This window comes from Pteropus vampyrus, unplaced genomic scaffold (genome assembly GCF_000151845.1).
Source record: "Pteropus vampyrus isolate Shadow unplaced genomic scaffold, Pvam_2.0 Scaffold582, whole genome shotgun sequence".
NCBI lineage: Eukaryota > Metazoa > Chordata > Mammalia > Chiroptera > Pteropodidae > Pteropus > Pteropus vampyrus.
In genome coordinates this window covers 1,778,659-1,787,881 of record NW_011889363.1, presented here as the reverse complement: position 1 = coordinate 1,787,881, position 9,223 = coordinate 1,778,659, and positions in this window count along the sequence as shown.

Below are 9,223 nucleotides of genomic sequence, written 5' to 3'. Positions count from 1 at the left end.
CAGTTTTGACGTGAAATAGAATGAGTCCTGGGAACCTTGAATCTTCAAGAACCAAAGAGGTAGAGGGGTGTTTCTGGCCTTCCTGAGCCTATAGTTGAGAAGCAAAGTGAGTGGACAGGGAAGGTATATACTTTACAAAGATGGCCACAATGGTAGCTGTCATTCTCACATGATCTTCTGTCATGGGACCTGCCACTCGTCCATCAAGTTTATGTCACCATCCCTTTGAATCTGGTGAGACCCTGTGATTCCTTTGACTAACAAAATATGCTAGAGGTGTATATATACCGGTTCCTGGTGTAGCCCCTTAATTGGCCTGGTGGCTTCCCCTTGCTGCCTCTTGATACTCTTGCTCTTGGGAAACTCCGCTCAGAACCTAGCTTCCATGCTGTGGGAAGCCCAAGCCACATGAAGGTACTCCACTTGATAGCCCGAGCTAAGCTGTTGGCTGATAGCCAGCATCAACCACCAGCCGTGTGTGCACCATTTTGGACGTCCAGCCCGGTCCAGCATGCAGATGAGTGCAGCTGCAACTGCTTGAGAGATCCTAAGTGAGAACCATTTAGCTGAGTACAGTCAGCTTATAGAACCCAAGAGACAATAATAACTTGTTTTAAGTCACTAAGTCTTAGAGTTGTTTGTTACACAAGAACAGAACGAAAAAGAAAAATAAGAGTCTCAAAGGATTGAAGTGCTGGAGTGCTGAGGTATCAATCTGGAATGTAAGAAGGAGCTAATTAAAGGAGCTAGGCTTACATTCATAAGAATGCCAGCAAGGCCACACACTAGCCCTGGAATCTTCAGCAAGTTATCACCTCTCTGGGTTTTGGTTTCTTCATCTATAAAATGGAGACAATTCATTCCATAAACACAGAATATTGTGTTTGGATCCCAGTTGGGGTAGGCAATGCGAAGATCAATATAACCTAGCCTTTGCGATCTCATACTCATTCTAAGATGAAATCAGGCGCCATGAGAACATTTGCGTATAAATGCATGCCAGTACATGTTAATTACATGCAAATCCCTTAGAACAGTACCTAGCACATTTTAAGTGCTCCATTTAAGTCTGCTGTCATTATTATGCAGTGTCTGCAACTTTTCTGAACAGCATTTGTACCTTGATTGCAGCTTTAAAAAGCTAACTGGGTACAACTACTTTGGAAAAACTGTTTGGCAATAAAGTTAAACATATGCCTACCTATGACCCAGCACTTCCACTCATGGGTGTATATCCAACAGAAATGGGTCTTCATAGCCACCCAAATGCATATCTAAGAATGTTCATAACCACAGTATTCAGAACAGCCCCAAGGTGGAGACAATTCAAATGTCCGTCAATAGACAAACGAATAAATAAGTTGTGATATGTTCATTCAATGGCATGCCACTCATTAATTAAAAAGGATGAACCCCTGTTTCATGCAACAGCCTGGATGAATCTGGCAGACAATGAGTGAAATAAGCCATACACGAAAGAGCACATGCTGCATGATTCCTTTGTAAAAATAGGCAAAACTAATCTGTGCTGATGGAAGTCACAATAGTTGGGGGATGTTGACTAAGAGGAGGCATGAGGGAACCTTCTGGGCTGCTGGAAAAGTTCTATATCTTGTCCTGAGTGGTTATTATGCAGGCATATACATATGTAAAAATTTAGCTGTGCACTTCAGATGTGTGTTCTTCACTGTATGTGTTATATCTGAATAAAAACATAAATAAAAAGGAGGGAAAGCTTGCTGTGGGTGGGTTGCTCCTAGGTGGCCACTGTCCTGGAGTTCAGCAGAAAAGGAGAAAAGGGCGGGGTTTCTAGGTGAGGAGTTTTTGGAAGGCGATATCTTCTCTTCCCCTAGGAAGTGGCAGTCCCCTTAAGTCAAGTGACTCTGGAGGTCATTGGGAAACTCATCCCCTGGAACTGTCCTAACTTGCTTGTGGTTCCCTAAGGCTGTGCTAGGGCCAGTATGGGGTTCTCCCACGGGCCCCCAAGTTCCCAAGGCATGGGCCCACCTTTCCACAGGTATAGCCTCAGCCTCCAAGTCTGAGAAACCTCATCTGAAAGGGCAGCCATGAAATTAACTCGAAGCATCAATGACTTCAAGAATCAGTAACACAGCCAGGGGCCAGAGTGGAGATGCAGAGGGGTTCAGGGGAGATGAGTGGAAGTTGAGCATAAGGTCATAGGGCCAGTTTGCTATGGAATATGATTCCTGACAGCTGGGGACTAGACGTGTTCCAGGAGCCTGTTCCTGGGTCAGGGGGCCTTGGATCAAGTGGTGGCAGCAGGGCGGGCTTCCCAGAGTGGGAGGGCTGGCTGGAGAAGGGCTTCCCTGAAGTCTCCTATTACCCCCATCCCTACCCACAAAGCTCCGCTGGCCTCTGTCACTTCCAGCACACTCAGGCTTGGAGAGGGGGTCTTCTCGTAGTCAACAACACATGATCTTCCCCTCCCCCAGTGAGGGACCAAAGCACACCACCGTACAGACCATCCAAGGCCACTGTAGCCCTGGCCAGCCATCCTAGGCCAGCCGAGCACCGCGGATTCAGTATAATTAATTTAGAAATGAGGGTGGATTTTATCACCATCTATGCGGGAGCAGGTTTTGCTGCTGCCTGGGGGCTTCCCTAAAGAGAGCCCTCTGGCATTGGCCCCCTGGGGCATGCTCTCCCCCCAGTGCCCCTGCCGGAGGGCCGCCAAGATCCCCATGCAGAGCGGCGAAGCCCCCAGGGAGCCCCCTCTCAATCTCTGCCCTCCCACCCACGCGTTCCGTTCCTGGCATTTCTCCGAGGACTCGGGGCTGGCGCGGGGGCGGCCCGGGGGCAGCCGGAGGCCTTGGCACGGCCGCAGGGTAATTGGAGCGCGCCGGGGACCGCATAGGGGAAAGGGAGATGTCCCTCGCGGCGCTGGTGCCAGCCACACCCGGGGAGGGGGCAGTCGGGACCCGGATGGCTATCCAAGAGTGCGCGCGGCCACAGAAGCCCCCTCCCTGGCTGAGCGCCCGGATCCCGCCGCGCCCTCCCCGCGGCTCCGCCCGCTCATTAGTGGAGGCTGGGCTGGCCCGTTCGCTTCTCCGGCCGCCAATTACCCGCCTTGCTGGCTCCTAGCGCGCCGCCTGGCCAGACAAAGGCGCGGGCGGCGGGTGGGCGGGGGGAGGGGAAAGGAGGGAGGGAGCCCCAGGCGCCCGCGCCTGCAAAGCCGCTGCGGCGGCGGCGGCGGCGGCGGCGGCGGCGGCAGCGGCGAGATAAGGGCGACTGGGACGCGCCGCGCTCCAAATGGAAATGAACCTTGCGAGCGGGGGAGGCGAGCGCTGCAGTGCGCCCGGCCTGAGCGCCAAGGTCAGACGCCGCTCGCCCCCTTCGGACTTGCTTTTTTAATACAACGACATCAACGTCCCTCGGATCCCGGGTTGCCCCTCCGGCACCAGCCTCTCGCCCAGCACCACCGTGCGTTTTCAAAGTGCTGGAGTGAGGGCTCCACGTGCCTCGTGCTCTCTCCCTGGCTTCCTAAACATGCTGTAGGGTTGTGCTTAGCACGGTGCTGTTAACCTAGGCCTTCCATGCTTACCCCATCAACAACCTCCACGATCCCTTAGGGTCCCAAGCCATTCCCAGACAAAACCGAGTTGGGAACCTGGGTCAAGGGTCTGTTAGAGTCAGCGCCCGCGCCTTGGTAGCCCTGCTTCCGGCCATCTCTTTTGATGATCAGGCGATTTTTTAAAAAATATTTGGAAACATGAAGCACCGGGAGATGAAATGATTTATTCACAACTCCGCAGGTTAGTGGCAGCGTCTAGAACATATATAGTTTATGGTCTTCCAACATTTTAAATATCCTGACTTTTTCAGGAAAATAAAAAGCCATCAAAATCTTGCACTCTGATATTTTCAGATTCTAAAACCCACTAGGAGTCCTTCCCATTAATCTCTTTTCATGAGAGAGAAAACAGAGGGTCTGGGGACTTCCTGACTAGCTACAAAGATTGTGAGGTTTAGTTTATTTAGTTGTCATTCCGAAAACCATAGGTTAAAATATATATATATATATATATATAATCTAAATCTATGATTATTATGCCAAATACTAGTTTTGAATTTCCAGAATCGCTGGCCCAGGTAGACCCAAGTTTCGGGGACTGAGTGTGTGAGGTGCCCACCCTGCCCTAGGTCTTCTCTCCAGAGCAGGAGCTGGGAGCCTTCTGGGGGGTGCTGCCAGGGGTTTCCTGTTACTCTTCCCTGACATCTGTCACCCTGGCTCTAAGGGGCTTTAAGAGGCCACTTCCCCTTCAAACCAGCACACTGGCCAGTGAAGGCACAGACAGGGTAGGGGTCAGGGAGTCTCAGGCCTCGAGGCACGCCTGTGTGATGAGATGTAGGCTGCCTCAAATGAAGACAAATGTCCCTCAATAAAAGCGCCATTCCCAAGGGCTCTCCTTGCTGTCTGCTGTCAGCTGGCGGCTTAGGGTTCCTGAGGTCAAGGTCTTTCTCCCAGCTGCATGCACCTCCCCCTCCACCCCCTCCTCCCTGAAGCCACTTAGCTTTTTGCAGAGAATAGACAGTAGGGGCCTTGGCCTCCTCCTTCTGCTCACAAACGCTGGCCTCGGAGACCAGGCGCTGGGCCAGAGACAAACAGAGACAGAATCTGGAAAGCTTAGTGCGAAATCACTGTTTTCCCTTTGGGGTGGAGGTGTGGAGAGACATCTCTGTGCCAGCCTTACAGACCACAGTGTGTCTGCCTGCAATGGTGGTGGGGGAGCGTATCTGCTCAGGAAAGATCCTCATTCATGTCGGTTCCTTCCTGGGGGTCTGAAGATACCTGCCTTACAGAGCAGTCATTTGTCCCTGCAGCTTCTCACCAGGAGGCCCTGTCCTGGGTGGCAGGCACTTAGCTGGCGTGCTTCAGTGACTCCCTACCAATCTTTAAAATATCAAAATCCCTCTGTACTCCTTAGTAAACAGCCCCAACCCCCCAAGGGCCCTGCTATCAGGAAACTCGCAATCCAGCAAGGAGAAGGTTAATGGAAGGTTTGGAAGGGGGTGCTTTAGGACGCTGCCCCAGCCTGCTTCCTTTCTGACTGGTCAGTGGGAATGACAGGCCGCCCCCAGATGCTTTAACCAAAAGTATTAGGTGGCTAGTTGGTGACCTATTGGTAAACTTGAGGGACTTCACTCTCAAATATTTCCTCTGTGGAGGTTCCAAATATTTCTCTCACGATTTCATTGTTTTGTATTCAGCTTTGGCCTCTCCTTTGGTCCTGTTTTCAAATGTTCTTAACATCTTTGTCTTTGCAAATCTTGTGCTTTGGGCATAGAGCAGCCAGGGAGGAGTGGGAGTCAAGATACCGAGGTTGATGCAACTACCTTCTCTCCCCCACCTGCCCAGCTGGAAGACATAGACATTACTGTTTGTGTGGGAGGGCCCGGGGACCTGAGGATGGAGTCTCACAGTGGGGCAGAGTGGGCCCACCTTCTCCTCAGCACCCTGGCCTATGTGCTTTGGGAAATCTGGAGCAACTGCTACATTTCTTTCCAGGGGTTTGGTCATGGCCAGCTGTGGGTGATTGTGTTGAGAGTGGAAGCTGGCGCCTATCATCTTCTCACCTACACATACTCCAGAAGGAAAGCAGAGAGACCCTCAGCTCATTACTGTTTAAGATTTCCTGAACTGGACAATTCAAAGTTGGCCCCACTCCCCTTTGGAGAATTCCCCTTTGGAGCCACGCAGAGCCCCAAGTTCAGTTCAGGCCTAAAATACAATCTTTGTAGAAGCCAGCTCAATGCCTCCCAATGCCTTCCTAGGGTTCTTAGTGAGATGGGTCATCTGACGGCTTAGAGGCTTCCCTGGATTCTTCCTAGGTTTGAACTCCAGAACCCCCACTTCCTAGCTGTGTGCTCTTGGACCAATTGCTGAATTTCTCTATTTCCTCATCTGTATAATGAGGATAATAAAAGTACCAAAATCATAAGGTTGTTGTGAAGATTAAATGAAATAATGCATATATATTTAACAAGGTAATTGCTCATTTAGTATCAGTCATTCCTCCCTCCCTGCCTTCTTCTTTCTGTCTCACTATCCCTCCATTTCCTAAATTCTCACTGTTCTTATGAACTCAACGCAATAAATTTGGCTGTGGGAGAAATCATAGATAGTGTGAGTTAAATTAGGCAGAAGAAGAAGAGAGAGAGTAGATGGCTACTGCAGAAACCATATTAGGTCTTTCAACTGAGGGGATCAAATGTAAGGAACTGGTTACACAGATGATGGAAATGCTAAGAAGCCACACAGGTAAGGCAATCCAGAGATTCATGATAGCAGGAAGCAGTTACTACCCTTTGGGCTGGAAGGCTAAAGGGAGGAAATGGTGTTATTGGAACCTAGAAGATGGGTCCATATGACATGTGAGGGCATGAAGGGAGGGACCCTGGAGCCACAGAAGAGTCACAGCTGCTGCTAGGGAGGCCACAGGAAGCAGAGCAAGAGGAGAAGAAATGCCCTGGCTTCTCCCCTCTTTCTGCCCTCGAATCTTCTGTGAGGGCCTCTCATTGGCCAAACCTCCCATTGGCCAAACCTCTTTGGAAGCCTGAGAGCAAGAGAGCCCCAGAACTGTGATGCCCTGTAATACAAGGCAGGTCGGAAGTGTGGGCATGGAGCAAACTGGCATTTGACCAGTGCAAGGACAAGGCTTTCCAGAGCCCTGCTGTCATGGTGAAACCAGGTGACAGAGGCCTTTTCAAACCTCATGAAGCTGAGTTCAGTCCCAGCAACAGGTTACAGGTTTCTTGTGTTTATCTTGGACTTCCTAAGAATGGCCTCCAGCCTGTAGGAGTGCTGGATTTCCATCTCCACTCCCCTACAAATGCCACCTTTGTCACCAAGGTAACTGGCCCAAAGTCATGATGTGTAGTAGCTTCATTAATTGTCCCTCAAGCCTTGAGCTTCTGTTCCTTCTGAACCTGGGGAAAGTAAATGGGAAAGGGGAAGGGGATGAAAGATTTAAGACTACTTTCTGAGGACTTACCTTGAAACATTCCAAGTGAGAGGAGCTGAATTCTAAACACATCTTGCAGACAGAACCCTGCATAGTTCTTCTATACTGAGAGATCTATGTATCTCAAGAAAATAAATAGAATTATACTTCTGTGGAGCTTGTAGGAAAATTCTAGATGGACAACAGGCCTGCCTCAGATCAGGTCTTATTTGCAGAAACTTTACTTATCGCAAAGGTCCTTGGGAAGATGGGTTAATTTGGAAATTGGGTTAATTGGTTTGGAGCCACAAACCAAACCAAACCAAACCAAACCAAACCAAACCAAACCAAACCAAACCAAACCAAACAGTGGCTCTTTTCATGTCTTAAACACATATATTTTCTTTATTAAACGTCTTATTTTGGTGCTGTATTTTTCCTTGTTTATCATTTTGATGGATAGGTCCTGGAGTTTCTGGAGCAATGTCCTGAGTGACTTGTGGCATAATGATGATGGTTGTCTTGGGAACGTGCGGGATGTCTGGCTCAAGCAATCTCCTACGCCAAGGTAGGAACACGGCAGGGAGAGTGAGCAGTCGTTAGTGGGTTGATCGATTCTCTTTTGTCCCTGATAGTCATTGATGTTTTCACCTTACCCAGACCTCAACAGGATAGGCATTAATTGACAGAAGGGACAAGAGACATTTGAGACAAAGAACAAATTTCAGGATCACTCTGGTGGATCCCAAGCCCCAATCCTCAGGACATTAGCTCCTGGGACCCTGAGAGAAAGAAGAAGAGGGACAGCAGTTTTTCTCAAGTGTTCATTTGTGGATTGAAGGAAACCTCTAGGAGAGAGAAGTTCGCCTAGTAAATGACTACATAAACAACTTTCCAGGGGGCCTATTTAAAATGCTCAAGGGAATAAATTGTTTTAAAGCATTTAAAAAAACACCATTTACATACAATTAATATGTTGATTGCACAGCAATCTTATTAATTCATTATAGCAAGGATTCCTACATAGCAAAACAGCCTTTCAACACTTAGCTTAGTTTGTGATATAGCATGAACCCTGAAATTACACACACACACACACACACACACACACACGTATATATAAATTCACTATATATAACCACACACATGCACACACACACACACACACACACACACACACACATATATAATTTAGTCTTTAGTAATTCCAATCTCATATCTCAGCATCCACGTACTGCCTTACACAAACACACCCTCTGCTACACAAGGTAGAACGATTTTCTTTTACATCCTTATAACCCCAGAGCCCTGGTTTGTTATCACAGTAAAGGGCCATGACTGAGTGAAACACTTGATAATCAAGATTTACTGTGTGAAAAATGTCGACGTTACGGTTTAACAGAAACTCTACTTTTAGTGAGCAGGGGAAAGGGATATACTAGAGGTTAGGAGAAGGGTGGCAGCCAGTGGAGAGCTAGAGTGATCAGTAGATGCTAAATGACAGATGTCTGGGAAACTTCCACTGGGCATCACCAGGAAATGTGGTCTTGACCCAGACGCTGCTAGAAAATAATGGGATGTTTTGGTGCTTCACTGCTGCATAATACCCTACCCTAGAACTTGTTAGCTTGAAACAAAAGTGGTTTTATTATTTTTCACGATTCTGTGCACTGACTAGGGCTCGGCTGTGTGGATCTTCTGCTGGTCTTGCTTGAGGTAGCTCATGTAGCTGAAGTCAGATGGTAGATGGGACTGGAATGTCTTCGATGGCATCATCAACATATCTAGCTCTTTAATGGGGGTTGGCTAGAGGGTTGGGGCCTCTTTCTCTCCACATGGTCTTTCCACAAAGCTGACTTGGGCTTATTTTCTTGGTGGCTGGATCTCGAGAGTGGATGTTCCAAGAGGACAATGTGCACATGCTGATCCAGCCTCTGCCTATATCACTCTTGCTAAAGCCCCATTGGCCAAGGCACATCACATGGTCAGGTGCAGAGACAGAGTGGGTGGGGACTAGACCAGGGGGTGAATACTCAGAGGTGTAGTTCACTGAGAGCCCCCCACATCCTGGTCTATCACAAGGAGACTACTGTTTCTGTCCTCTTTGAGGTTCTGATTCTGTATGTCCTATCTTCTCATCTCTTCCTCCCTCTTGCTCTCTCCATCTCCCTGTTAGAGGCAGAAGAAGGGTGGGGAAAGAACAGCATAGTGGTCAGTGGTGATAGTGGTGGTGTGGCCAACCCCCTTCCTCTGACCAACAT